Genomic DNA, 27,290 nt, shown 5'->3' on the forward strand with positions numbered 1-27,290 from the left:
AAACATCGGACCAAATTACTGCAGTCTAGTGTGTTTTATCTAATTTTATTATGATTTATGATTGATTAAAAGATATTTATTTATAAACTAAAAAGAATTTTTATAATTCAGCTTCTTTTTATCATTAATCTTTTAAGTTTATTCAGATATATTACAAAAGAATTCAAATATGATACATTTTTAAAATATTAATTTATTATTTTCTTTTGAGATTCAAGTAATTATAATAATCATTAAGTTAATATCGCTTCCGATAGCAAAACGTATGTAGATTGCAGATTTTCCATTTCACGTGCTATACGAAATTGGCTTTATACATATAAATACATCAACGCGTTCGTTTGTATTTCGTGGCTTCTATTTTGGAATGACCTGCGGACAATGCCAATTGGTAGCTGCCAATCACTGTTCGCTCAATGGCGTGATATAAATCGCGCGCGTAACGACGTGCTGTGGAACAATGAATTAATTGCCGAGGCCTGGAAGAGGGTTTTTATATCGATGAAAATACGACAACGAGTAGTCGGTCGGCAACCATCAAACGCACAACGATCTTTATGCATAAACGATACCACTCGTATGGCTGGACCGAGAAAAAGAATCGCCCGTATTCGACCCGTTTGAAAACCGCCCATGTTTGCTGCTAAAAATAAAGTTGCTGAAAAAGTAATATGTAGTTCATATGCGAAAGCGCTTTTCGAATACGCTCATGGTACGTCAATATGTAACAGTTAAGATATGCTGCCAATCCCATAGGGTATTGACGTGACACAATATATAAACATGTTATGGGAATGCATAATGTATACCGGCTGCTTGGTCTTCAACATCGTGCAAATCGATTGGTACGCACAAACTATCGTAACATAAATCTGTATTTTCTATCGTTTCTAACTTTAGTTAGACATGCTTCAAAATCTTTCATATATTTTTTTGCATGTTACTTTGTAGTTAAATTAATTATTATATATATATATATATATATATATATATATATATAATTAGATAATAAATAATATATTTTGTTTTACTATCTAATATCGGTTTTAGTAGATTCATATGGCAAAACTTGCATTTTTGCATGACAAATAGAAATAAATGTAAAAAAGTATAGAAACCGCGTGAAATTGTAGCGAACTTGTTTTCCGATTACAGATATTTTTCTGCTAATCAGTCAATAACTGGGATAAAGATCGCGGACTGCTTGCTATAGAACACGAAATGGGAAAGAAATACGATGAACTTTTGAAGAAAACTGCGGCAACTCGAGTGACAGTTACGTTCGTATTTTTTGCTCCTAAGTAGAAGACACACGCCTTTACGAGACTAGCGTGAAAAGCAGTTTGTGAAAAGTCTGAATGCTTGAAATTGTCGATCAAGAGTTTAAGTACAATAGGACAGTCAATTTTCTTAGACTCATTTGATCTTTATTGAGCTACCTGGTCACCTAGTGATACAGACTATGGTGCAATAAAATAAAGATATTTTTTTAATTGATGTATATGTGATACTATACATATATACATTATAAAGAATATTTTTATTTCAATAAAACTGGAAACTGTATTTTAATTTCACTTTTATTTTTTATAATTATTTTTAAATTTTGTATTTATGATAGTACTTAATTAGTATATTTAATAGTATTTATTAGTATTTAATTTTATTTTTACTTTAATAAAATTTAAAAATATTTTTAGATGAATCAATACGTTTGGCCCACCCAAACGTAGAGAAACTATCTATTTTTATCCCATATTTTTTTGCGCAATACCATTGCAGAACGTTAGCGCAGAATGTTAGCAATATATCGCTAATATATTTCCTATTAAAATTCAATTCTATATATTCCGTGATAAAATACAACATATAAGCCCCCCAAAAAAACATGCAGCATAAATTTTGAAACAGAAACTATTACGGTGTCCGTATAACTCAATAACAAATAAAAGAAAATCAGTAAAACATAACGGTTTTATAACGTTTCATTTATCGTAAAAGCAACTGTGAATACGTTTCGTAAACACTCTTCACTTATAAAAACCGGCAGCATGATTTATACCGCAATTAAAATGATATTGCTATTCATGTGAAAAACAGATATATCGCCTACTTGATAATATTGTACCATGTAAATAAGATGGTTTAGAAGATCACCTTACAGTGACGTCTTGATCTATTTCGGCCGGAACACAAAATAGAATTCGAATAGACGGGAACGAGTATAGCACAAAGTTCTGCGTCTTAATTGCATCCTTAATTAAAAAGCTTTTGTTTATGCTGGAAACTGGAACATCTATTCTTTGCAGAGATTTAAAAGTCATCGGGTCTTCTCCATCGAAATTCTCTCGCGGTTCCTTAAGCGTGATTCGTTTAACGAATTCCCACCACTTAATTAAAGAAACAAAAGATTTTTCGACGAGAGTGCTTGATGAAATGACTGGATTGCCATCACGTTTCGTCGCAAACGAAGATGTTAACAGCTTTAGCGCAAAGCGTTAATTTTGTGTTAAAAATCGAAAACGATAGATTACACAGGCCCACAAAAAAAGAAAAATATTCTGAAGCATGTAATGACAATTTTTATTCTAATCTGAATTATAATATTTATTATAATTCTTTATATTTATAAAAATATAAAATATTTCTATAAAATATAGATTTTATGAAATATCTATTTTTTTATAAAATACTAATGATCGTTGTAAAAATATTATAAAAATGTATCTGATAAATAAAAAGTGTCATAACATCGCTGAATATTTAACGTAATGACATCGTAGGAACATAACATTGAATTTGCAGTTTTAGTGAAGCACGGATGCAATATTTTCCAGTGGAATCCTCACAAAGTTGCATATGCGAAATGGGTTGAAAGGAATGAATGTTCCCGGATTTGCCTGTCACAGTTTATCATGTTATTTGCTAACTGCACAGTGCAAAGTTCTATGATTGCAGTATTATTTTCTAACAATTTCATTTGAGATGCTTGTTTGTATTAAATATAACAGGCTCTGGTGCCGTTTGAAATTAGAATAAACGCGTATCGCTACTAACAGTTACGCTAAATTTATGTTTAATCCCTTGACGTCCAACATAGAGATTACCACGGAGAAATACGGTTCGCACTTGTTGGTAAATGATCCAACTGGGAGCGCAGATTGAAGTGAGTTGAAACGTCTGTCAAATTTGGCTGAGTAGTGTTGCGCAAAGCCGCCGTCAATTCCGGATTTCAGACACAGGAATAATCTCGTCTTGAATGAAAACGTACGTCTTTGATGTGCAACGCGTAAGGCGCGTTTTACGAGAACGAATTAATCGTGAATTCGTGGTGTAAAACGTGTTAATCCATCAAAACGAATATTTCTCATGCCGATGTTCTATGCGGACGTACGCCGCTCGAAAAGCTCTAGTTCTGCCCTGGAGATTCAATTAAGGTTAATCACGTTGCAGAGCGGAGCGATTTTAATGTTCAATCGTTTTGGCTCTTTCGCGTGCTAAGAAACAGTATTTTAGGGAGAAGATCGATGGAGAGCGGTCTAAAGCCTTCACATGCCGAAAAACCGATCGAACACCATACTTCCTGTCATTATCAATTTTAGGAGCTCACTAGCTCCCAGTAACACTGTTATCTGCACTTTTTCGCTACTTCTCACATTAATCTTTCAGAGATTAATTGCTCTAACCGAATACGTCAGATCTTTGAACTTTAATTTATCGACTTAAGAAAAAAGAGAAAAAATATATTTGATTGTTTTTTAAATAGTATTAATGTTCTTAATTTTCTTATTATTATTTTCCATGTTACTTTAATACTTATATTAGCACATATAAAATCATCTAAAGTATAGATATTACCTTCTAATAATTTTACGTTGCAATTAAATTTCGTTCTAATTACAATGTTTCTTTTTTTCCTGTAACCAGAGATTGTTCTAGTCGACCATCTATTTTTAACACTAAATTAAACTCTGAGCTAAGATATAAAATCTTAATTTAAATAATTCTTTAAATAAAATATTAATTTGCAGAGTTTAATTTAGTGTAAAAAATAGAAGGTTGACTAAAATAATCTCTAATTATAGAAAAAAAAACATTGTAATTACACGAAATTTAATTGCAACGTAAAATTTATTAAAGGGTAATATCTGTACTTTAGATGATTTTATATGTGCTAATACACATTAAAGTAACATGAAAAATAATAATAAAAAAATTAAGAACATTAATACTTAAAAAAAAACAACTAAATATATTTTGTTCACTATATGTATATTATTTTTTAAATATTCTTTGTAATAAAAATATTTAGTTTTAAATATTGTTTAAATAGCTAAATCTAAATTTAAGCTGATTTTTCCTAATATGCACGGAAAGAACGGTTTTACTGCAGTATCTAAAAATTTAGCTAGATACAGATCTGAAAATAATTTTGTTGCACCATCACAATAATTATAGTAGGTCGCTGAAATATGATGATAATGCTGGAAAAAATTTTGACATTTTAGCAATCAGTTTAAGTGTTCTACATAATTATTTTGATGGTCCAACAAAATTATTTTCAGATCTGTATCCAGCTAAATTTTTAGATACTTCAGCAAAACCATTCTTTCCGTGTGTAAATAGTTTTCATTTTACATCATTTACTTTTGTATTACATATGTTTCTACGTCAACGAACATACTTTCCGCATGTTTCAAGTAAAAAAATAAAAGCATTTCGAGATAAGTATAGCAAACGTAGCTAATACGTTCAAGCTGACCGATTTCTAGCGGATCAATATACTAGCGTAAAGTGCATTTCACAAAATGTGACGCTTCTTGCATTTATAAGAAAAACATTCGTCTTTTACGGAACCTGATACATATGGTGGTTGATAGTAAAGAGATTTCAACTGCCAATCCGTCCTTCGCCGTAACGTAATGGCTTCGTGACCGCAACAGCCTGGAAGAGCTGGGTATCCGTGAAAACGGAAATAGAAGTTGCGATGCATCCCGGGCGAAGATTCGCGAGGTGACAAACTGTCTCTGCTCGTTGAAAAATAAACGCGCAAAATTTCCTATCAGGTGGATGCGCGAACTCGTTTCTCCGCACAAATTTCACGCTACAATAAATCGATGAAATCTCGTTAAATTTATATCGTTGTTGGTATATCGTAGTAGTACCAAGCTGGAAGGTCATTTGCCCTAATATCTATCTAATTACTTATTTGAACGAATCGAGAATAATCTTTCATCTTAATGCAATATGTTTTTAATCACGCACTTATATTATTTGTATTAGTTATCAGCTGTTTAAAAAAAAGTTCTATTTTGTATTAATCCAAATTTATAATAACAGTACCGCTGCAAGTAAATACCATATTAAGAAAAATATTATTTATTGATTAAGAAAAGTATTATCCTGTTTTAAATAAAATATTTAAAAAATGTCTATTAAAAATCACTATTAGAGCGCATTCTTCGTACATACATACAAAGAATGAATTCTAAATCTAACAATAAGGTAAAAGATATTGATTGCGTCTTTGATAAGTACGGTATTAGCATAAAGACTGTCAACCTAAAGAGAGGTTGCACAAATATCTCGGCGTTTTAACGTAATGATTTCGTATTCAAACTTAAGCGCTTCTCTGAAATATTTTATACCGTTGACATCCCCACAAGCCAATTCCATTACGAAGGCGACGTACTTTTTGCCGATGCGCAAGAAACGCAAACGCGCGGGCTAGGCAAAGCAAATTGCACTATCGTAGCTTTTTCCTATCGCAGCTAACGACCGGAACGCCGGCTGATGCAAATCGAACTTTTTCCGACAGCTTTTCGCCGAAGGGACAGCATACCATAAAGTGTTAGGCTGGAAAACTCTTCCGCACTGTTGGCACGACAACGACATTGGCACTTATATGCAAGATAAAAGCGACCTTGGCCTCTTGGCACGGGATTGTGGATGGTAGGTGTTTGCCGCACCCACTCCATGGCCGTGTCGCACCTACCGATATATGCATGTGCCTTCGATTGCGTCACTGGCGCACGAATGATGAACCTCTGATAAGTCTGACTAGTATTCTGTTTTTCCACTAGCACGAGCTGATTATAAAAAGCCAAACATTTAAATGAACATTTAAATAACATTTAAATAGACTAATAAGTTGTATAAAAATACAAGCTGTACACAAAACGTTCAATAACTTTCTTACATATTGTTTGTTAACTGAATGTATTTATTTAATGTAAAAGGAAAAATTAATATTAAAAAATAAAGCTAACGTTTATCTAAAGCTACACTGAAAAAAATACTTAAATTAAGTAAAAATATCTAATTCTAAATAAATATGTGATTATATTAAATAAATAAAACCATTGGTACACGATGTGAAAAAATATTTTCTTGGATCTAAGTATTTTTTTTTCAGTGTGAAGTTGATATAATTATTGCAGCTCTTGGGAATATATGGTTTAATGATTCTCGACATTCAAAGTAAAGTCACGTAAAGACAAGCGTTTCCACATTCATGGTATATCAGGTATCTCCTTTGAGTCAAACACAGACTGTTTTTTTGAACGAGACATTTCAACCAGAAGCCCTCTTTACTCGGGCAATTAGAACATATTAGAGAAATATGTCCTCATTCTACTTTAATTGACGACAATTTATTTTACTTCTTTGATAACTATTAGTCCATTAAGAACTACTTGAAATGGAATTCTATTGTGAGATACATTTTGCGAGAACCTCGGGGACATTCGAAACACACCCGATAAAGAGTTTCTCTGTGCTTTGTGCTTTGTTTATGGAAAGCATGCGAGAGTGGCTCGCTAGTATACACATACCCTGTCTTTATGCAAAAGAAATTCTCCCCTCAGGCGCACAAATGCGCTTTGCAACAGAACTTCAAAAGCCATCTATAGCTAACTGACATTATGTATCTTTATACCGAATTAATTCACCAATATTGTTATTGAAAATTTAATCTTTTGTACGAACATACTAACTTCAATAGGTATAACCGTTCAGTGCTAAATAAACAATTTAATAATAAATTCATATTCCTCTGAATTACTTATTTAATAAATATTTACCGTGTATGTTAAACAGCAAATGATTGCACTTAATTAAACATCCGCGTAATTTATATCTGAAAACGTGTGTGTGTGGACGGAACTTGTTTAAAGCGTAAAGTATTTACACAATTTCCATCGTACAAATTTTATCTGTATGATTATGTATAAAAACGATTAGATATGTGTACGTTCAATTAAGTTAATTTTAAGAGACGAGTGGCGACAGTATCCAAAACTGTTTTAACCTGATCTTATCAGAAACAAGATCTTTCTTAGCAGTAGACTGAAAGGTTGATCGACTTCTGGAATTGAAAAAGTTGTAATCTGTCTTCCTTTAAATCTTGAAACGTGTTTCCAACTCTTCATTCTACTTATATAGGTAATAACGATTACTGACGAAATTACATGACAAAATGATGTTGATATTTTTGCTATTATACTTTAATTTTATGTATAATATATTTTATTTTATTATTTTTATCGCAGTTACACTGCTGCGATCTTTATTACAAAGCTGATAAACGTAAAAGCTTAACAATCGTGTACATTCCTAATTTATTGGATCATAAATTAGGGACAAAATCCTGGAACATCCCTACAATATCCCAGAAAAAGTCTCGCTCTAGATAATCGCAGATTCTAAAAACTTGAGTCTACGAAGAAGGCAATGAACTTCTTGGACGTCGTTAGAGTAAGAAACGCGCCAGGAGGGATTTTCAGAGATAAGTTACCCGGAGCGTAGTGGTACTACGCTGATTTTCCAAGATCAGAACAATCGTGCCATTTGACAATCGTCAAATTACATGCCATTTGACGAAATTATCGTGAAAAGTTCAAGAAGCCGGATCACATAAAACGTTCAGCGAGCGAGAGCGATAATTTATGTTTTCATCAAGAACTTTTCGCCGATAAACCAATTACAATGATTATCTGAACCGAGACAAAAGTAACATGGTTAATTTAAAATGCGCAAAATCGCTGACCTGTAAAGTATAAATCTGGCACATAACAAATAAGAGAAAAGTTTCAGAGATAATAAACATAGTCTAATTATGATAGACTCAAAGAAGTAGAAGAAAGACGAGTAGAAGACGGGAAAAAATAAGAACGTAAAGCAGCGGTGCTTTTTTCCGCAATTTCTTGCAAAACTTTATAGCATCGTGAAAGTTCCAGCGCGGAGCTTGACAGCTATGTTGGCCAACGGTGCGTCATTTCTTGCGATAACCTCATGCGGGAGTTACTAAGGACTTTACCTTCCGCCTACTTTCTCCTACAAACGACCGGTAGATCGGCGGTAACGCGCCCCCGCGAAAGAATTTTCTACTGGAATTTTTCACTGTGCAAAAACTGAGCAAATAACGAAAGTGAGGAAAAAGAATAGCGAGGCGGATGAATAAAATATTTATCATCGCAAACATCTCGTATAAAGTGATCAAAACGAAATACCCGAAACTACAATGACAAAAAGCAGAGTGGCAAAAAGTTATGGTCAGCGAATGACTTTAAACATGGATTTGGTTTACATGAGATCCCTGATGCGTACAGATTCAACGTTCTACTTTCCATTCTCGGCGTTCTCTCTCATGCAATTTGCAACTCTTGCCTTCCACTCGCTGCCATTTTACTCTTTACTGTCCTAGATCGTGTTATTTCTTTTCTGTCTGCCCTTTCACCGAACTAATCACAAACTTCCGTCTTTATTTTGCGATTCACATTTTATAAGGAAAAATTTTAAAATTTTTTAAATTTCTAAAGTTCCTAATAGATGCGACTGTATAAAAAAATTTGTGTCATAAGTTATTTGCAAAAAAATATCAAAAAAATGAAACTAATAAAATATTAAGTAATGGAAAAATTTGACAAGAAAAGGTGATTACGATTCACGATGCAAGAAAATAGGCAGCATTTTACATTATAAAAATTTGCAATTCTCATTAAAAAAAAGGAAAGAGAAAAAACTAAAAGAACAAGGCAAAATCCGAAGATATTTACGTATTTCCTCTAGAATGCGAGCCAAGGCAAAAAGAAATCTTCGTACTCCACCTCCTGCTGCTCACTGCTTATTCTTCCAATAATAACGGGAAAGTCCGACAAAGTTCTTCAAATAGAAATATTTCTCTGCCATAATTTCCTTTACTGAGACACGAAAAACAAAGAAGCGGGAGAAAGCACGGAGGTACAATTAACATTTTCTCTTACCTCTTCATCTACATAATAGACGAAGAACTAAGTTCCAAAGTTGCTCACAGAATAATTTGCACACACGTACATACTTAATTGGCGTCTTAAAACTATTAATGGCAATTAAAAAGCGCTATTGCCACACAAAGTTTCTCAGACAACAGTACCTAACTGTTTATTCAGTGCAAAGCAATACAAACATTTGCTATATTAATATTTTATTGTAATATATAAATAAATAGATTTTGTGTAATTAACTATCTTTACTTTTATGCGCTCAGTTATATAGGTGATAGAATCGAAATTTATCGGAAAAGAAATGAATAACAGAAACAGTTGATTTCGCATGGAAGAAGAATGTATATAGCTGGAAGGAATGTATTGAATAATAAAACTGTGTCAAAAGTAGACATTTATACGTAAAATACAATTCGCAGCATAAATATTATGCTATATTTTCACGAAGTTTATTCATATTATTTTACATTTCATGCGTTATGTATGTCATCATCACATTAAACTTTTACGCTGTATTGTAGTATGCAACAAAAATATCTACATGAATAATAACAATAAGAACGCAAATCTATATATATATATATATATAATATAATATAATACTGCAATATTATGAAAAGTTTTTCACGTGATTGATATACCAACGCTCACAAGTTACGAATATAAATCCCCTCGTTTATTTTTATATGTACCAGGTCATTGCACTCTCTTTATTTTCGCCCGTTTTATCATGTAATATCACTCATATCGCGAACCAGTCAAATTGTGCATAATCATGGGGCGTTTCCACGTCGATATCATGGACACATTTTTAGTAAAGTTAAAATTTTATATAATATGATTTAAAATTTTATAAAATTAATCTCACTTTAAAGTGGCGTTTATAAAAATGAAACTTTCAATCTATTATGCCCCACACATATTGTAGGTATAATATCTCTTTAATATCAATATAATATTTCTCTAAGAGAACTTTTATAAATATATAGAATTTTTATACATATAGAATACATATCAATTTCTTTATCCATACTAATATATTTTTATTTTATTTGCAGAAAGTTTAAAGGAAGTAGCTATACGACGAATGGAATTTAAACGATCGAGCAAAATTCCGCGATAATTCCTTCTAACAAGGCAGACTGCCGTTTTCGTACATCGAGGATTTGAGACCATCCAATATTTCACGGTGCTCCACCCAATATTTTTTAACGACTTTTTTTAACCGCTAACTCTCGAAACTTTACACTCTCTTTTTTACAGGGCAAAGGGGTGACTGATCGATTTCGGAGGGTGGCGAAGCGTATTCTTGTTTTCCGATTCTCTAGTGAGTTCCGAATTCTATGCACTTCATCTCCATCTCCTTTAGATATTTCTACGATAGCTGCATATGCGCTCGACAGGATGTCGCTCGCATTTTTCGAGAATCGCTGTGTTGCGTGCAGTGAACGGTGCGAAACGAAAATGTCAAGCAGTTTATAAAGCAAATATTCGGCATTTTCTTCTGTCAATAAAATATTTCATCAATATATATACATACGTATCTATATATATATATTATAAAATATATTTGTATTTTTTGTATTAAAATCTATACTGCATTAAGGATTAAAACTTAATATTTCATAATATTAACATAATATCAAATTAATAAATGTTAAAAATAAAAATTTTACTATTTTAATATGTAAAGAAAATACTAAATATTTACCATTCACTTCTTTACCTTAATTTCTTTCATTGCACAAATTTTATCTCATAAACAATTACGAACTCATATATGAACAATCATTACGTTATTTTAAAAAAGCGTTAAAAGTATTCGGCACCTTTTATTGAATTTTTGTCTTTGTCGTCAATATTGATTTGGCAAATCGAAGTTTTCTGTTAGTCACAATCGAGAATTACCTAGGTGAGTGCGTTACTTTATAACCATTAGTTATGTCAATTTCGTGTTCGACACTAGTGCCTTGTTCTCTTCTTTTCGTTTCATTTTTCTTCTAAACACTCGACGATGTTTAATTGTACGGACACGATATCGCTTTTACTTTTATACCGGAAATTCACTGATCTTGCCAATGAGATAAAATGAAAGTTTTCTTACATAAATGGCCGTGTTGGTAAACTCGGAAAACTCGGTGATTGATGTAGTCTTACACGCAACTTACACTTAAATCTAAGCTTGAATGAAATACTGATCCTTCAACTTGAAAAGTTGAATATTGTAAAAAAAAAAAGCAAATAACAAATTTTAAAATATATAAAATTATTTGATTACTATATTATTACATCTAAATAATCATATCTAAGTAATCATATCCAAATCTATATTGATTATTATGTTATTAAATCTAAGTAATATATTAAAAATGTAGTAAATAAAAAGATAAATATATATTAATATGTAAAACGTATTATTTTATAGTTTAGGCTTTTTCAAGCTGCCGTAAACGCAATGCCTTAAATCTTACGTTTTAATGTAAGTCGAATAAAAAATATGTTTGTAAAAACTATATTATATTTTTTTATTTATCAAAAAAATATGTAAATTATTACTATTATTATTTTTAGCTCATATATAGAATCAGTTCGTTTCTTATTTTTAAATCGTCTTCTTAAGCAAATAGAAAAAGATATTAGGTAAAATTTTTTTATACGCGAGAATAATAAATTTCGAGAACAGTAAATTTAAAATCTCGTCTTCTTTAACATTCTTTGTTAAAATGTGATCAAAATAAGAATGGTATATAAATGAAGTCGCTCGTATTTCAAAAGATTCTGAATTCGCTGTATCGCGTTACAGCGATATTCTTGCGGTAAATTGTTATTAACGATGCTATTCCTCAGGACACCCGAGCTGAAAAGCCGTGAGTACCACAGGAAATTCGAGTCCTAGAACTGTTGCCGTGTTTCATAGCTAAAACACTGGAAACAATCCCGTTGGATTTACAAGGTTTAAGAGCTATTCCAAGGGTCTCTCGGGTGTGCGACGCAACGGCCGCAACCAGAGCGGTTGTGGGCTACAGGAGAACGTAACGGAGAAATCGTGCGATTTCCTTACTCCCTGTAATTAACGCCTACCGGTTACGCAGGCGAATGTTTATATTGTTATAAACTGTATTATCAGATGTGCTTGCGAGTTAATAGAACAGTTGCTCTTAAGTTGCAGTTAAGTTCTTGGTTGATAAAAAAAATCAATAAAAACAAAGAAATTAATCTAAACTAGTTTTTAAAAAACAGTTTGAAAATCCCTCTATTGTGAGAATTACTTTTACAGTAAAATATATAAAAGGAGCTTATAGGTACACATATTCCTTTCTGTTATTCATTTGTCATCGAAAAGCGTTTCTTGACACTGTAAGAAATCTCTTAATTTGACGTATTATTATACAATTTTTGCTTTTGTAATAATTTTCTTCTACACACTATTTGTCATTATTAACATATTAGTTAATTAATATCTCACAATCATTTGTTTCTCAGTTTAATCTTAAAGCATTAAATCTTAAGCATTAAAGCTTAAAGCATTAACATAATCGGAAGCATTAAGTAGAATAAACACAAGTTACGATAAATAATCATATAACGTAAACCAATAAACAGCAACACATTATTAGTAAAAATTTATTTTACTTTCTTAATGCATTTAAGTTGATTAAAAATACGCACAAATATGTATTCAGTGTAATATTTTGCACAGTATTTGCACTCTTATAAAGCTGAATAATTATATATATTTTAATTACAATTGTATTTAAGAAGATAGTGAAGATTACCGTTAATACAAAAAAGAGAATTTAGAGAAGACAATATAACTTCAAATAAACACAAGTGTTTTCAGCAGCGAAAGATTAAACTTTTTCCGTAATTTCTTTAAATAGCCGCGCGAGAAAGCACGAGTCGTCCAATTTTTTTGCCATTACTACGCGCAGCTACACAGCCAGTAGAATAGGTAAAACAAGTTCAATATGTCATTTTTATTACGCGAAACATTATTCTCTGCGTTTAATACTAATCCGCTACTAAGCATAGCTTGCACGCGTTCGTTGGCAAAGTATATCTGGGTTATGCACCGACTTTCCATAGCACTTTACTCACGTACGCGCGTATGCATGCACTTTACGAATTCGCGTATCTATGAGATTTTACCTTAATCTTGTAACTCCGCTGGTATAATCATTAAGATGCGCGAAACGTGTACGTAGTGCGCGCAAATTATGGCATGTGTTGGCGGTAATCCATACGTAACATATCACGAAATATCCACTCAGTATCCGAATTTAAATCATTCAGTACGCCCATCATATATTCCTACGGCTACCATTATTTGCAATGGCAAAATATATGTATAATAAATTATGTGCTACTAAGATGACTAATACATAAATCTCTGAATATTGCAATATACGTTGTATATAATTGGTGTCGCAAATGTAAAAAGAAATAGAAAAAGTCTGAAAATGTATCTTTATTTATATTTCGCCGATTGTTCGAAAAGTTAATCCGACATTTGAGATATAGCGTATTGTATTGTACCATATGCTATCCAATCCTTTCGGTTTTTCACTATTGTCGTGTTATAGTAAATTTTATACCTCATTCATCAAAAACGCGCCTCGTACGAATAATATTTTGATCTTAAATTGTTTGTTGTCAAGTTTTGATCAAATTATTAATGTTAAATAGAATATGTATCTCTAAACACTTTGTAGGTTATTTATAATTAATAGAATATGTGTTTACAATGTGAAAATCCTTTAATCAATATTCGAACATATAATGCAGCAGAATTAAAAATTAACATTGTGATTAATTTTGCAAGAGAGCATATAGATTTCTCTAATATATTCATAAAGAAATATATCTCTCAATCGCCTGATGGCTAATTTGTGCGATTTTCGTGCGAAACACGACGCACGTATTGAAACGTACGAAAAGACAACGACATTTACATCCTCGTTTCAAATATGCAGTCTTTTGAAAGCGCGTGAATGCAGACGTGCACCTACGCAGACTAACGCACGTGTTCGATATAAATGGCGGATATACGCCGATGAATATACGCTCGCACGCTTTGCATACTAATGCGTCGAACGTACCGCGCAGCCGCTCGCAGAGGTATTTTATTCCAATGGAATACCACGCGGCATATTTTACACTCCGAGACACTTTCCACGAGTGACTGAACTCTCATGCGCGTTCACGGGAGTCACAGCTAGATATATGAGATATCGGCCGTTGCACGTAGAAGCTCATTACATATAAGCACCGACTGCCGAAGTTCCAAAGGCTACGGAAGCTCTCACAACTCGAATCAACTTTCGCTTGTTCCGCGTAATGGCGCGGAAAATTGGATCATCCCCAAACATTAAAACCATAGGCATTTTCCATTAAAACCAACGTGGCCTTTCACAGCTTGGCCAAGTGATATTGATTGTCACAAGTAGTAGTGAAATTACACTTGTTGATGTTATTACGATGCATATGCATTATTAAAAAATCAGATTAAATTAAATAATTTATAAAAAATGCAAAATTATAAAAGATGTGGAATAATAATCTTTCTAAACTAATTTAACGTCATGATCAGCGTATCATTGTTAAAAATGTATTATCGGAAATGCGCAAGCAGTTGAATATGAAATCTATATACGCTATCTCTACACAGGCTAACTTAAAATGAGGGATTACTTATTCGGCATCATCCATCATTCAAAGTGACAAGCTTATAGCTCGGAACTTGGCGACGTACATTTACCGAGATGTACGATTTGATTGCATTCATTCACGTATTTTTGCGCACAGATGTGCGAACTTAGTATGAATTCGAAGTTATCCATTAAGTTACCCTGGCGCGATCGTACGCCGCATCTGTTCACTCCACTTGCCACGTATGAACTGCAGATGGTATGACGTCAAGAGCGAAGTGTTACGTTGTATCGTGATGAGAAAGTTCCAGCCAATTTTCGACGTGCTTTCGCAACAAATTACTTTATAGACGTGGTATTATACAGCGTACTGAGAGAGGGCCTTTTAACAATAATATAGCAATAGGTAATAGTAATATAATATTAATAATATCAACTTTATTTCTTTATTAATTTCACCACAAAAATTCAAATGTAATAGTCATATTCTATATTTCTCGAAAAAAGGCAAAAAAACGTGGTCTAAGAAGATTATTGAGGATATAAAATTAAAAAATAACGAAATAAAAAATTCGAACTGTTTTACATTTCTGTTTTTTTTTTTTTTTTAAGGTAGTCTTTTCGCAGCACCTAGTCAAGTAACAGTTCGTCATGAGGTAATTGAAAACAAACATATTGCAACATTCCAATAATTATAATAATATAAAATATAATTTTACATACACGATTTAATCGTATTTAATTATTTACTAATTAAAAAAATATCACAATAGCAGTGCGGTTGGACTCGATTTAGGTTAGGCCGCACTACCATTGTGATATTTTTTTAATTAGTAAATAATTAAATACAATTAAATCGTGCGTGTAAAATCATATTTTATATTATTATAATTATTGGAATGTTGCAATATGTTTGTTTTCAATTACCTCATGACGGACTGTTACTTGACTACAGGTGCTGCGAAAGGACTACCTTAATAAGTTTCTCAATATTTAAATTTCTCTTTACTAAAAAAATGTAGATATTTTTCAAATATCTTCTGCGTGTGTTTATGGGTCGTGTCTCTGTCAGGATATCGTGCATGTCGGAGCGCATCCGTTGCAGAAAGCCGATCGCACACGAACGTACCAAGCTAATGGAATTGCTCTCTTGACGTACACTTCACTCCTCGACAAGCATGCGCGGGGCGATATTTCTCGGTACTTAATAGTTTTCAACGACGGAAGCCGTTTGTTTCCCTCGTTGCCATCTTTCTTTGTCCCGCGCGTATTATATGCACTTCATTTGCTTTCCCTTTCTCTTACAAGATTTATTTTTTCGTCTTTTTAAAACCGGGTATATACGAAAATATTTCGCAATGTCGCGCGTCGTTTACTTCGGAATAGCACAAAGTGTGTCTGTTTATAATCATGTAGTCAAGAAACCATCCTCCTAATTTTCAGATTCAACTGACCGCTTTACCGGCAAATCATGTCTCTGCGCTTTCAGTGCAATCAAGTTAGCGTGACAGGGCCGAGACGGAAATAAAGATTAAAAGCTATTTAATTCTGATGAAATTTACGAGTTACGTTCGCCTATTTAAGGATACAATCTTATCTTCTTTTAGTTGCTGAGAGTAAAATAATTATAAATCCTTGGAGGTTCTTTCTGATTTTCCATTTTTAATGAGAAAATAGTACTTAACTGAATCATTTCTGAATACATTATTGTATAAAAAATCTGTTCATTAAAAAATGTTAATAGAAATGTAATAAAATGTTTAAAAAATAATATAATATTGCGTATCTCCGAAATTATATAACTCTATATTTTATATCAAAAATTGATTTCCAAACTTTTAGACACTTAAAGTTATATTTCTATAAAACTTTATAATATACTTTCTTAATCATGTACAGTTAGATAACAACTACTATTTACTAAATATAAATTTATGTAAATAAATATCTTTTTAGAAATATAAAAAAAATAGTAATACACGTACAAATCATTATTTTGCAACTTTGATTAAGAAAGCAGTAAAGAAAAAAAAGTTACTTTACTTAAACTTTATTTTCAATATCTTGAATAAATTATTTTACGAGAAAATATAGTTTTGTACATATTAAATCTACACGAAATGAAGATCAACCGTGGGCGAAATTAAACTTGTCTTCCGCTCATAAAATCGTCTTATCAAATAAGCAGAGTAGAGAATTGTCGTGTTTTACGAATTGTTGCAGAGATATCTTCCTGGATTCACAACGATGTACCTCCTTACGCTGTATTGCTCCGATTAGAATGCACCCGATATTAGAACCCGAAAGCTCTCTTCGCTATTTCCCCGTGGTATTCTTCTCCCTCTGAGTTTCTCCAACATTTGTTTCGCACGACACATTCTCCTTTGCGCCTTCCTGCCAGTAATCTCGGAACACACCGTCGTTCACAAACAACGCGGTGACGATCCCTCCGGGGAACTGATGCTTCGCATAATTATAACGCGCCAGCGCGGCGCGGCGCGGCGCGGCGCAAATGGAGTTCAATTTCGATATTTCTTTCGCCGTTTCTTCGTCGTTCAGTTTTTTTGTTTCCCGGTCACCGTCGTGCCATTGCCGTTCTCGACTCTAATTCGATTGGAATCTCCGTTCACAGCTGAACGGCCGTTCAAGTAGACGAAGAAATTGAGAAAAATGAGAAAAATCGAGTGCTATCGCGAGACGCCGGATGCAGAATCGCAACCCCGCCTTCCACTTCGATAAGCCGTCGGGGAAATTCCGGCCTGCAAGCGACGCGTGAGCGATATCGGATGCTTCATAACGCGGCATCTTCCTCCCCCTTGATTGTAACATCAGACGTATAATTTGTCATCGCGCGGCGTATATCGCAAAGTGCTCGGCGTAAGTGGAACGCGATCTCCATCTCGTATCGTTTTGCATTTTGAGAACAAGCGGTGACAGCCGCGTTTCGGCGTACACCGTACAAGTTTGAAGTTATCTGAGTCGACAAATTCAAGTCAAAATAAAATAGCAATATAAGCTATCTACCGACGTAACGGAGAGATGTTACTGTCTCCTCCGCCTCCGGGACACATCTCCATTGTAGTAGCAAAACACGAGCCACGGAATCTTGGCGAAGATAAATTTTCGTTCGCGTGTGCTCTCGCGCTCTCTCCGTGTCAGATCGGGCAATAAATTTGTCGTCGCTCGATGTTGTCAGCCTCGTGTGCGAAAACAACGACAACCTATAATCCAAGACACTATAACTCTGAGATGTTTCGATTTCATCATCTGCCGGGAGAGACTACGGCGAAATTTAATTTCTGACGTGGCGGCTGCAGCCGCCTGACGACATTACGCCCTTTCGCTTAATCCTGCCAGCGGCGCAACGGATGATCGATACTCCCGCAACGTTGGATGGTTACCGTCGCTGGAGCATTCATGAAAATTGCTGTTTGCCGAGCACCGTGTTAGCCCTTTTATTCTGACTTTGCGTTATTCGGACAAAATGTACTCTACCTGGTAAATGTAGAAGTTTACGTATCACGCTGCGTACTCTTAAGTGCATACTGGGATTTAGCAGTTCCCAAGATATTTCCAAGGTGTACTTCAGTTATTTTTCCAAGCGAAGAAAATGAAGATCCATCTAATTGAGTTTCAAAGCAGGAAATGCTTAAATGTGAACAACCACTATAGCAGAATGTAAAAATATTGAAATCTGCCAGATCTCAATATCAACAGGAAAATAAATACATCGAATTTTCATCGAATTAATACAGTTCCGTTTGTTCGCAAAATGCTAACTTTCACATATTGAAGTAGATTTTCCGAGGTCATTCCAAAGTATAAATCCCGACGATGAGGTATATCAAACCTATCGCCACGCCGTCACCAGGAAAAATCGTACGTCAGGATCCACCTAGTCGGAATAAATTGCGCAGTCAAAACTTTTGGAAGCGAATCCGATCGTAAAAACCGAAATTGAAAATGCTTCTTTGTGCCCTTGATACCACTTTCTTTCCCAAGCAAATCCACCGAATCCGCAAGGCGATTCCGATATTTCAAACGGACGGCGGCGATATCGCCGGGGCTTCCTTCGATTGTGGAGTTTACGAAATGTTATTTTTCACCTTCTGCCCTTTATATAGAAATTCTATATCGGTAATCGAAGACTTTCACATGGATAATGATCTCTCACTTAGTAACGCTTCTGTTCTTCGCGAAACTTTCCTTAAACTTCGTCATTCTTGCAACAGCACTTTGTTGACAAATTCTCTAAACTTTGAACATTACCACCCGATTGTGTTAACAAAACTATCGTGTTGCTAAACAACCTGACCATTACATGTGCACAGTCACCTTGTTACCTGCTTCTGTCACTTTATCCAGGTAATTAACGTGCAAACTTGGCGACAACTAATAATAATAATTAGCTTTCTTGTATCTTAAACAAATTAAAAATACACGTCTTTTAATTCTCAAATATTATAACATCAAAGCTTTCTGAGCTCTAAAAAGTTATCTTTACTTCAATTTTTTGAAGTTTCTTTAAATCCGTTTTAATTTAATCTTCTTTGTTAGATGAAATAATACATGTAAAAAAACCTAATATTAACCAATACAATTATTTTTCATTACATCATTGAAATTCTCTCTACAAGTGTTCCTGTTATGTATTTTATATAATAAATCAGGTTTAGCGTCTCTATGAAGATTATATTCTAAATTCTTGGCAGGTTCTTTTGACATGCAAATTTAGGTTATGAAGTATATCTTTTGGAATTTTGAAATATTCAAATTCTAGGATTTTATAGTTTAATGTCCATAAAATTACCAGCATGAATAATTCTTACTTTCCTTTTAGGAACGTGCAAAAGATTGACAGATATGAATACCTGCACAGTATTTTGCACTTTGTATATACAAAAGACACTTTGTGTATACGCTGTCTTTCATTTTAACGATTCTATCATTGTTATAGATATCGAATTCCTTTTTACGTTTTTCTATCCCTTGTACCGGAACAGTACTACTGCAGTGTGTGTTCGATTCTGTTTTCACTTGCATTTCCACTTCTGTACAAACGTAACGTTGATCGAGTTAAAATTGGATTGGAAATATAAGGCAGGTGTCAGACAACGGAACAAAGCGTAAACGAGAAAAAAAGAAAAATCATGAAAATTGGACCACCAGCGTTACAATATACGATCGCAATTATGCGAAACATCTCCCTGGAACACCACTGTGCATTACAGTCTGGATGTAATCTCGATTGCGAGCTAGATGGCAAAAGAACGTCGACCGAAGGTAAAAGATACCAGTGTATGTGAATAGGACAAAGCACAGAAATTGTGTCTCGTCGTTGCACTGAATTAAAATAGATATCATTTCACAAAGTCTCAGCTCCTACAAAAGTTTTATTATGTATTTTAATTTTGTGCAGTAAATTGAAATTATCTGGGATCATGTTCTTGAAAGTGTTAGCAAAAATGAAATTTGAGTAGTGATTTAACAAACAAATATATAATATGAAGATTTTCTTGAGTTATATATATGTTGTATAATTATAAATCACTTTCGATTGTTAAACCTGCCGAACATTTAGCGCACACAAATCAGATTCTTAAAAATCAAATTATAAAAGCAGCACACGAAGTACGTATAGAAAAAATAAATTAAATTCAAAAGTTCAAAAAAAGCATGTTTTGCAAGTCGGGATTATAATAACATTATATGTGCTGAAAATATGTTCTCCGATTCGATATCGAGAAGATTGTACCTTTTCACGGTCGACTGCAATTTTTACAATGGCAGAATGCTTTTAAGCGTATGCGGTCACGATATGAGGTGGCAGCATTTTCAAAAGATGAGATTTCCATACGGAAATGCAATTACTGCAGTTTTAATCAAAGCGTGCATATGTCAACAAATGTCATACTCTTTATTTGTTCTTTTTATTATAGATGCTTTGAAACTTTACCAGAATTTACTGCCAGAATTTTTTCTTATTATTATATTTATAAAATAAAATGTATACCAAATTGTATGGTCTTGACATTAAAACAAATAATTACTTGATCATGAAATTCTGTAACATTCATATTTTACGTAAAAATAAAATATTAAGATATGACTTATTACATATCAAATATATTTTCTCTTTAATAATATAACTATAGAGACTTAATTTTATTATTTCTTTACCTATAAGAAACGTTTTGTCTTAGATAATATTAATTGCAATGCAAAGTTTCAATTTAAGAAGCAACTAGTTTTAATAGAAGTAAAATTAAGTTTCTTAATTTACACACAATCAATATAAGTTTCTCTTTCTACATCTCAAAATGTCCCAACTTTCGAACTGAATTATATAATATTTTTATTCCACTATAAAGGCTTCATTAATTTTATTCAATGATTCTGATATATATAATGCGCGATATTTACTTAATCAACTTCAAATCAAATTTTGATTGATTCGATACAATTAATTTATGGAAACTGGTATAGCATAAAAAATATGGATAAAAAATATTTATGGCTACAAAGCGTTAAGAGAAACGCGGCTGAAAAATAAATCGTGTATTACGTGTTTGAAATAACTACTAAAATTTATGGCGCGTCTATGACAATGCAAAGTTTCTCCAAGGAGAAACAATTTATCAAAAACTAATTACAGTTTTGTATATTTTTATCTACTTTCATTTTAAATGCAAACTAAATATAAATCACTATAAAAAATAGAGGAACTTTGCTAAAGGAAAAAAGCAAAACTGATCAAATATAGTGTTGATACAGATCTATATCATATACATAAACTGTATATAAATCGTTGAGATTGATAACAATAATAGGATAATTTAAATTCTCAAATTATTATTGTAATGTTTTGTAAATTACAATTATAATAAAATAAACACGTATTTTGACAACAGTTAATACGATAACAAATCGGAACATATTGCAACATTTCTCTCTAAAAATAAATGGCAATAATAATACGGTTGAACGGTTATTGGTATACGATTGCCGATAATGTAAATTTGTTGACAAATATTAATTTGTTGAATTTATTGTTAATTGTACTCTGTAAACACTATGTCAGATTCATTACATATTACTGAAAATTTCAATTTCTTCTCATATTTATAAAAAAGAATTTAATTTTATCATTTTATGACTTTTCTCTTTATTTTTATCCAAAATAATCTTTTAAGGAGGTTCTACAGATAATGGATGTATCTAAAAATTGGAAAAAACTTTATGGACGTATAAATTGAGATGCGAGAAAAGTGCTCGAAAAATTTTAGCATTGGTTACCGTGTAAAAATTTGCAAAAATAAATTTTGAAATCACAGTTTTTAACATAAACTACATATGGCAGAGGGGCTCTTGGAGACAGGAAACGAGATATTAATTATATAAAGGCGACCTACCAGAGATTCAAAAAACGGAGCTCTTATAGATCTTAATCTAAGCTTTTCAGAAATATCGAGAAAAACAAGGGTTATCGCGTAAAATTTTGTGATATTGGCTATTGAAACAGGCCATATCACAGTTCACGTAGCGTGCTTCGAATAACAAGGGAGATTTGGCAATGTCGCAGCGACTGCACCCGCGCGAAAAGTGTACAGCCAGTATAGCACCACAGTATGACAGCACCTCAAACTTAAGCACCTAACGTTTACGAGCGCTTACGGAGAAGTACTCGCTCTAGAATTATGTGAAATTGTGAAATAACCACGGTCATATGAGCAGAGCTGTCAAGTTCGCGACGTTACCACATTTTCTTCCATTATAAGCCGCCAGAGTCAAAGGAGCACTTACACGATATTTTTAATTATTTCTCGCTTCGACTAATATGGGTATGATATAAGCTCTAACGTCATCAAAATTCACGAAAATATTTTATGAATACTTAGAATCGATGAATTTGAAGATTTTCTCTTCATCTCTCAACTGACTAGAGAGTACCTGTAGAACCTCCTTAATACTATATAGATATATAAAATATACGTATATTCTACTTTTATCAAGTCAGTAATCATTTTACTTATTTTTGCTTATATAATACTTGCATAATGAGCAGCAATTGTGAGTTATGATATATTTATGCAACTTATGATTTATGAATCAAATTAAATGTACAAAAGCTATGTCGTTCTATTTCAGAGAGAAATTAAAGTCATCAAATATATGTCCAGCCACGAAATCCAAGAATTCGAGATCAATAGAAGCCTTAGAATTTCAGTTCCATAAATTATAGAGCTCTATGAATCAAGGATTTTAAAAATGCTGAAACCATAGATTTTTTACTAACACATAGAAATAAAAAAATCTATAAAATAAATAATTTCTGATTTCAGAAATTAAAGAAAATTTAAGTCGAAGAATGTAATAATCAAGGAATCTAGAGATACTATTAGTCAAAGAGTAGATATAATTCAAATGGAGTTAATATCCAACGACCGTTTAATCACAATATGATCTTCATTACACATAGCACTTTTACTTCATCCGAGATTTGATAAAGTTATCGACAGATTACACTCCCATTACGTGAAACATTGAAAATTAATATTCCGGAAAATTACCTTATGGTTTGTGTTCTGTTGCAAATCGATTGCACACGCTCTACGTCTAAAATTGATTAATGTCTACAGCGTATTAACCAATATTAAAATTGTAGATACAAGCGCAAATGTATGCTCCGTTAGTACACTAAAATTTATTATTAACGTAATTATTAACGTAAAGTTAATATATGGCTTTCTACGAAGAAAAATGCTTTATAAGGAAAATCAATTTTTCGAAAAAAAAGCGTTTTAAATTTAACAACACTGTGTTGTAAAACAAACAAAAAAATTTAACCCAAAAATTATTAGCCAAATTTTAACTTTCTTTGAAAAGAGTCATATATGTATATACATATTGTTTATTGCTGTTGTACTAACATAAAAGATTGCGCTTAACCCTTTCTTAATTAACTGAGAAAATGGATAGACCACTAAATTCAAGCGCCTATTCTGAGAGAAAAGGGTTACAGGCAATCGACAACCCTTTGGAAGAGCTGAACGTTTGAATAATATGAATATGAAAAGAGTTAACTGTGGACGAACAAAGCTTAAAAGCGCAACATCAGAGATTTAATATTGAACGTATCAAAATTATTCAGTCAAAAAACAGGTGGTTATAAATCAGAATATTAATACTTCATTTTTAGTTTCATATACAGTTAATATCATTTCGTTCGTTTATCATCATCGTTCGTGTTATCTAGCACTTATTATTGACTTTCATCCTAGAATTTTTCAGTTTATAGGTTTATAGGGAGATATTTGGCGTACATTTTATTTCAAAAAGTTCTATAAGATTTTGTTAATATAAAAATTTAAAAAGTCACAGTTTATATACCATACAATTACGAATTTATAAATACATATACTTATAGATAATATAGCTCATATCTGGTAATTTGATAATTTGACAATGTAATAATATTTTAATAATTAGTAATTCAATAGTGGGCGGTAATACGCACATTCGATATAATTAGTCGAAATTCAAATTCGATAACTAGCAATGTTATAAACATAAATTTATCTGTGTATTTATATTTATGTACATAATCATTAATTGTGTTAAATATTATCTTATACATAAGTTCAATAAATTCAATTAAAGAAAAAAATTTAAAAAAGATTTAAATAAATCTGTGGTAATAGAAAATATAATGTAAATAACTGTCGCAGTATTGGATAATCACATTGAGGAAGCTCAAGATAAATGATGGATGCACCGGTCTTTGCCAAGTTTTTTCTATGTATGAGAATTTTAATTTCGTTAAAAATCTACTTTTTCTATCGTCTAAGCATATTACAAGTTGCGTTTCGTATTAACTCTTCTAATGTGATTTGCACCAACTTTGTGAGCCGATTTTTATTAAAACTTTGTTCACTGTGCAAATTTTCATATCTAATTTTTATACCTATTTTTTTAAAGATGCATTATATACTAAATATTACATCAATAAAATTTCCATTTTTAATATAACAATAATTTTTTCATATCTCTCTGATATATTGTTTCAAACTTCATAATATATTAATAATTCTAAAACAAACTGTAATAGCAATATGATTAATTATTAAATATAAATAATTAATAATATCATTATTGTAATTAATAATAATATTTAATCCGCTATTTTATCGCATATTTGAAAACTTATAAATCAATGTCGTTTACAAATAAATCTTTATTTATTTCTTCAACGTGAGCTTCGCTAAATTCATAGTATTATTATTGAGATCGAATTCATAGTAAATGCAAATGTTGCATTAATATGCGAGAAACGCTCTAAGGAAAATAATGAATGCACTATTGTTACGAGAGATACGAGAATTTCCAAAAGATAAAATCGCTCCGTCTGTGATGAAAGCAAATACATCTTACAGAAAATAAATATTTCATAACGCAATCTTCCCGTTCTCGCAGGCCTGTAACATTCCTGTTCTTATATTATGTTGGCTATGATCACAGCCCGAAGCAATCCAAATGTATAATAATTTCAAATGCTCGTACGCATCAATATCAATGTCAAACAAGATGGCATAAGATAGATAATGTTAATACACTCTGTATTTGCAACGGCATAATATTTAACTGAATAGAACTTCTGCTATCTATATGTTAATCTTTCTAGTTAGAAGATATAAGATTAATGGTTAAAATAAACATTTAATTGACAATTTCTTAAATAACTATCAATCTTTTACTAAACAATTCAAAAATCTAACTAAATAATTTAATAAAAAATCTAAATAATTTTTTAATTTAAATCTCTTAACTTTAACTTGAAATCAATCAACATTCTGATAGTAAATATAGCAATCGTATTTATATTTAAAAACAATTTTTTCTGTATAACAGCATTTCCAAATGCAATAAGATGTTTATAACAACAATGTGTAATACCTATACTGTATATGTGTACTGAGTGTAATCGTATACCGCTTCATGCGCTGTTGTGACACTGTCATGTGCTTTAACGAAAAGTGATTAAAATGCATTGTGTGCACCTGGTGCACTTTATTTCTGCACTTGGCATTTCCAATTTTTGGATTTTGGTAAAATTAGAATATAACTTTTTTTATACATCTCTTTACAATTTAATGTTTTTCTTGCATTATATTAATACTTGTTTTTCTTTATAACCTTATATTAATTGTGACATCATAAATTATTCATAATTTTATAAATAATGAGGCAATAGAATTCTCTTCCCCCCTCTCTCTCTGTCTTTTAAAAAATAAAAAAGTATCGCATATTATATCCTACATATCACATGTTTGGATTATACAGTAAATTCATGCCATGTATAACGATATTCACAGAAATCCATCTGTAATTCAAATCAACGATATTTATGGCTTGAGACTCATTCATCAATTTAAGAAAAAAAGCGTATTCATCTGTACATCATTGGCGAACAAAATATGTAATTCGGTACAGCAATCTGAAACGCGTCGTATTATGCCAAATAAAATAACGGTAGCATCTGCGGTACAGAGCGACAAGTTCTGATCGATTTCCGGCGCATTTGTACGTATCCTTAAGCGAAACAAATGCGTCACGGAGTATAACGTCAGATAGTTTGTCCGCCTAACTTTTCGTCTCTCTCTGGATGCAGCGTTCCTCCACGCTTTCGATATTGAATATCGTTGGAGTTAAATTGGAGAGTGTCAAGGAGAGCGTCGATAGTCATACTCGATCCTCATCAAAGTTTCAAAGATTAAAAAAATCAGAAATAATAAAGAAATTAGAGCCGATGTCCTTTTCAAAATTTACTATAGCAATAACTTTTATAATTTTTAACAATTAAATGTTATTTAATTGTTAAATAACATTGTTTTATGTCTCATGATAGAGCATGTTATAAACTGTAGCATGTTATTCATGTAATTTGCTTAAAATTTTGTACAATATATAGCTTATATGCTGAAGTTATACTTGTACTGAATTATAAAATATAATCTTTATAGAAATAACTACTAATGTAAATTATTGCTTATCCATTAACGCAACAATGCTAGGTACGAAGAAAACTAATCCTGTTACTACTTTACATTTAAAGAAATACGCTCGCAATACGTTTGTGAAGTTAAGTGCACTTGTTCAAATTTATCAACTTTATTCCTAAAACTTCGACTTCGTCGCGAAACCGACATTCCTCTGAGAAATACCTGTAAATTTTAAATGCAAAGCGCCGCAAAGGCACATCGTGGGAACGTGTGCGCTTTTACTAAGTTTTCCCAACGGATAGCCACGCAAAAATATTTGGGGGATAAAATTTTATGTAAAATGCAGGCCCGTCTTCTATAGCGTCGAAATTAAGCTTACG

The 27,290-nt window shown here is 32.2% G+C and overlaps 1 protein-coding gene across 5 annotated transcripts in view; it reads right to left on the minus strand.

Annotated features, from left to right (window-relative positions):
* LOC112455680 (glutamate receptor ionotropic, NMDA 2B) overlaps nt 1-27,290 on the minus strand; it is a 159,671-nt gene that overhangs the window by 102,391 nt on the left and 29,990 nt on the right. The gene's annotated exons all lie outside the window — the stretch shown is intronic.

Source organism: Temnothorax curvispinosus, unplaced genomic scaffold (assembly GCF_003070985.1).
Source record: "Temnothorax curvispinosus isolate PA1 unplaced genomic scaffold, ASM307098v1 QBEX01006321.1, whole genome shotgun sequence".
NCBI classification, from domain to species: Eukaryota; Metazoa; Arthropoda; class Insecta; order Hymenoptera; family Formicidae; genus Temnothorax; species Temnothorax curvispinosus.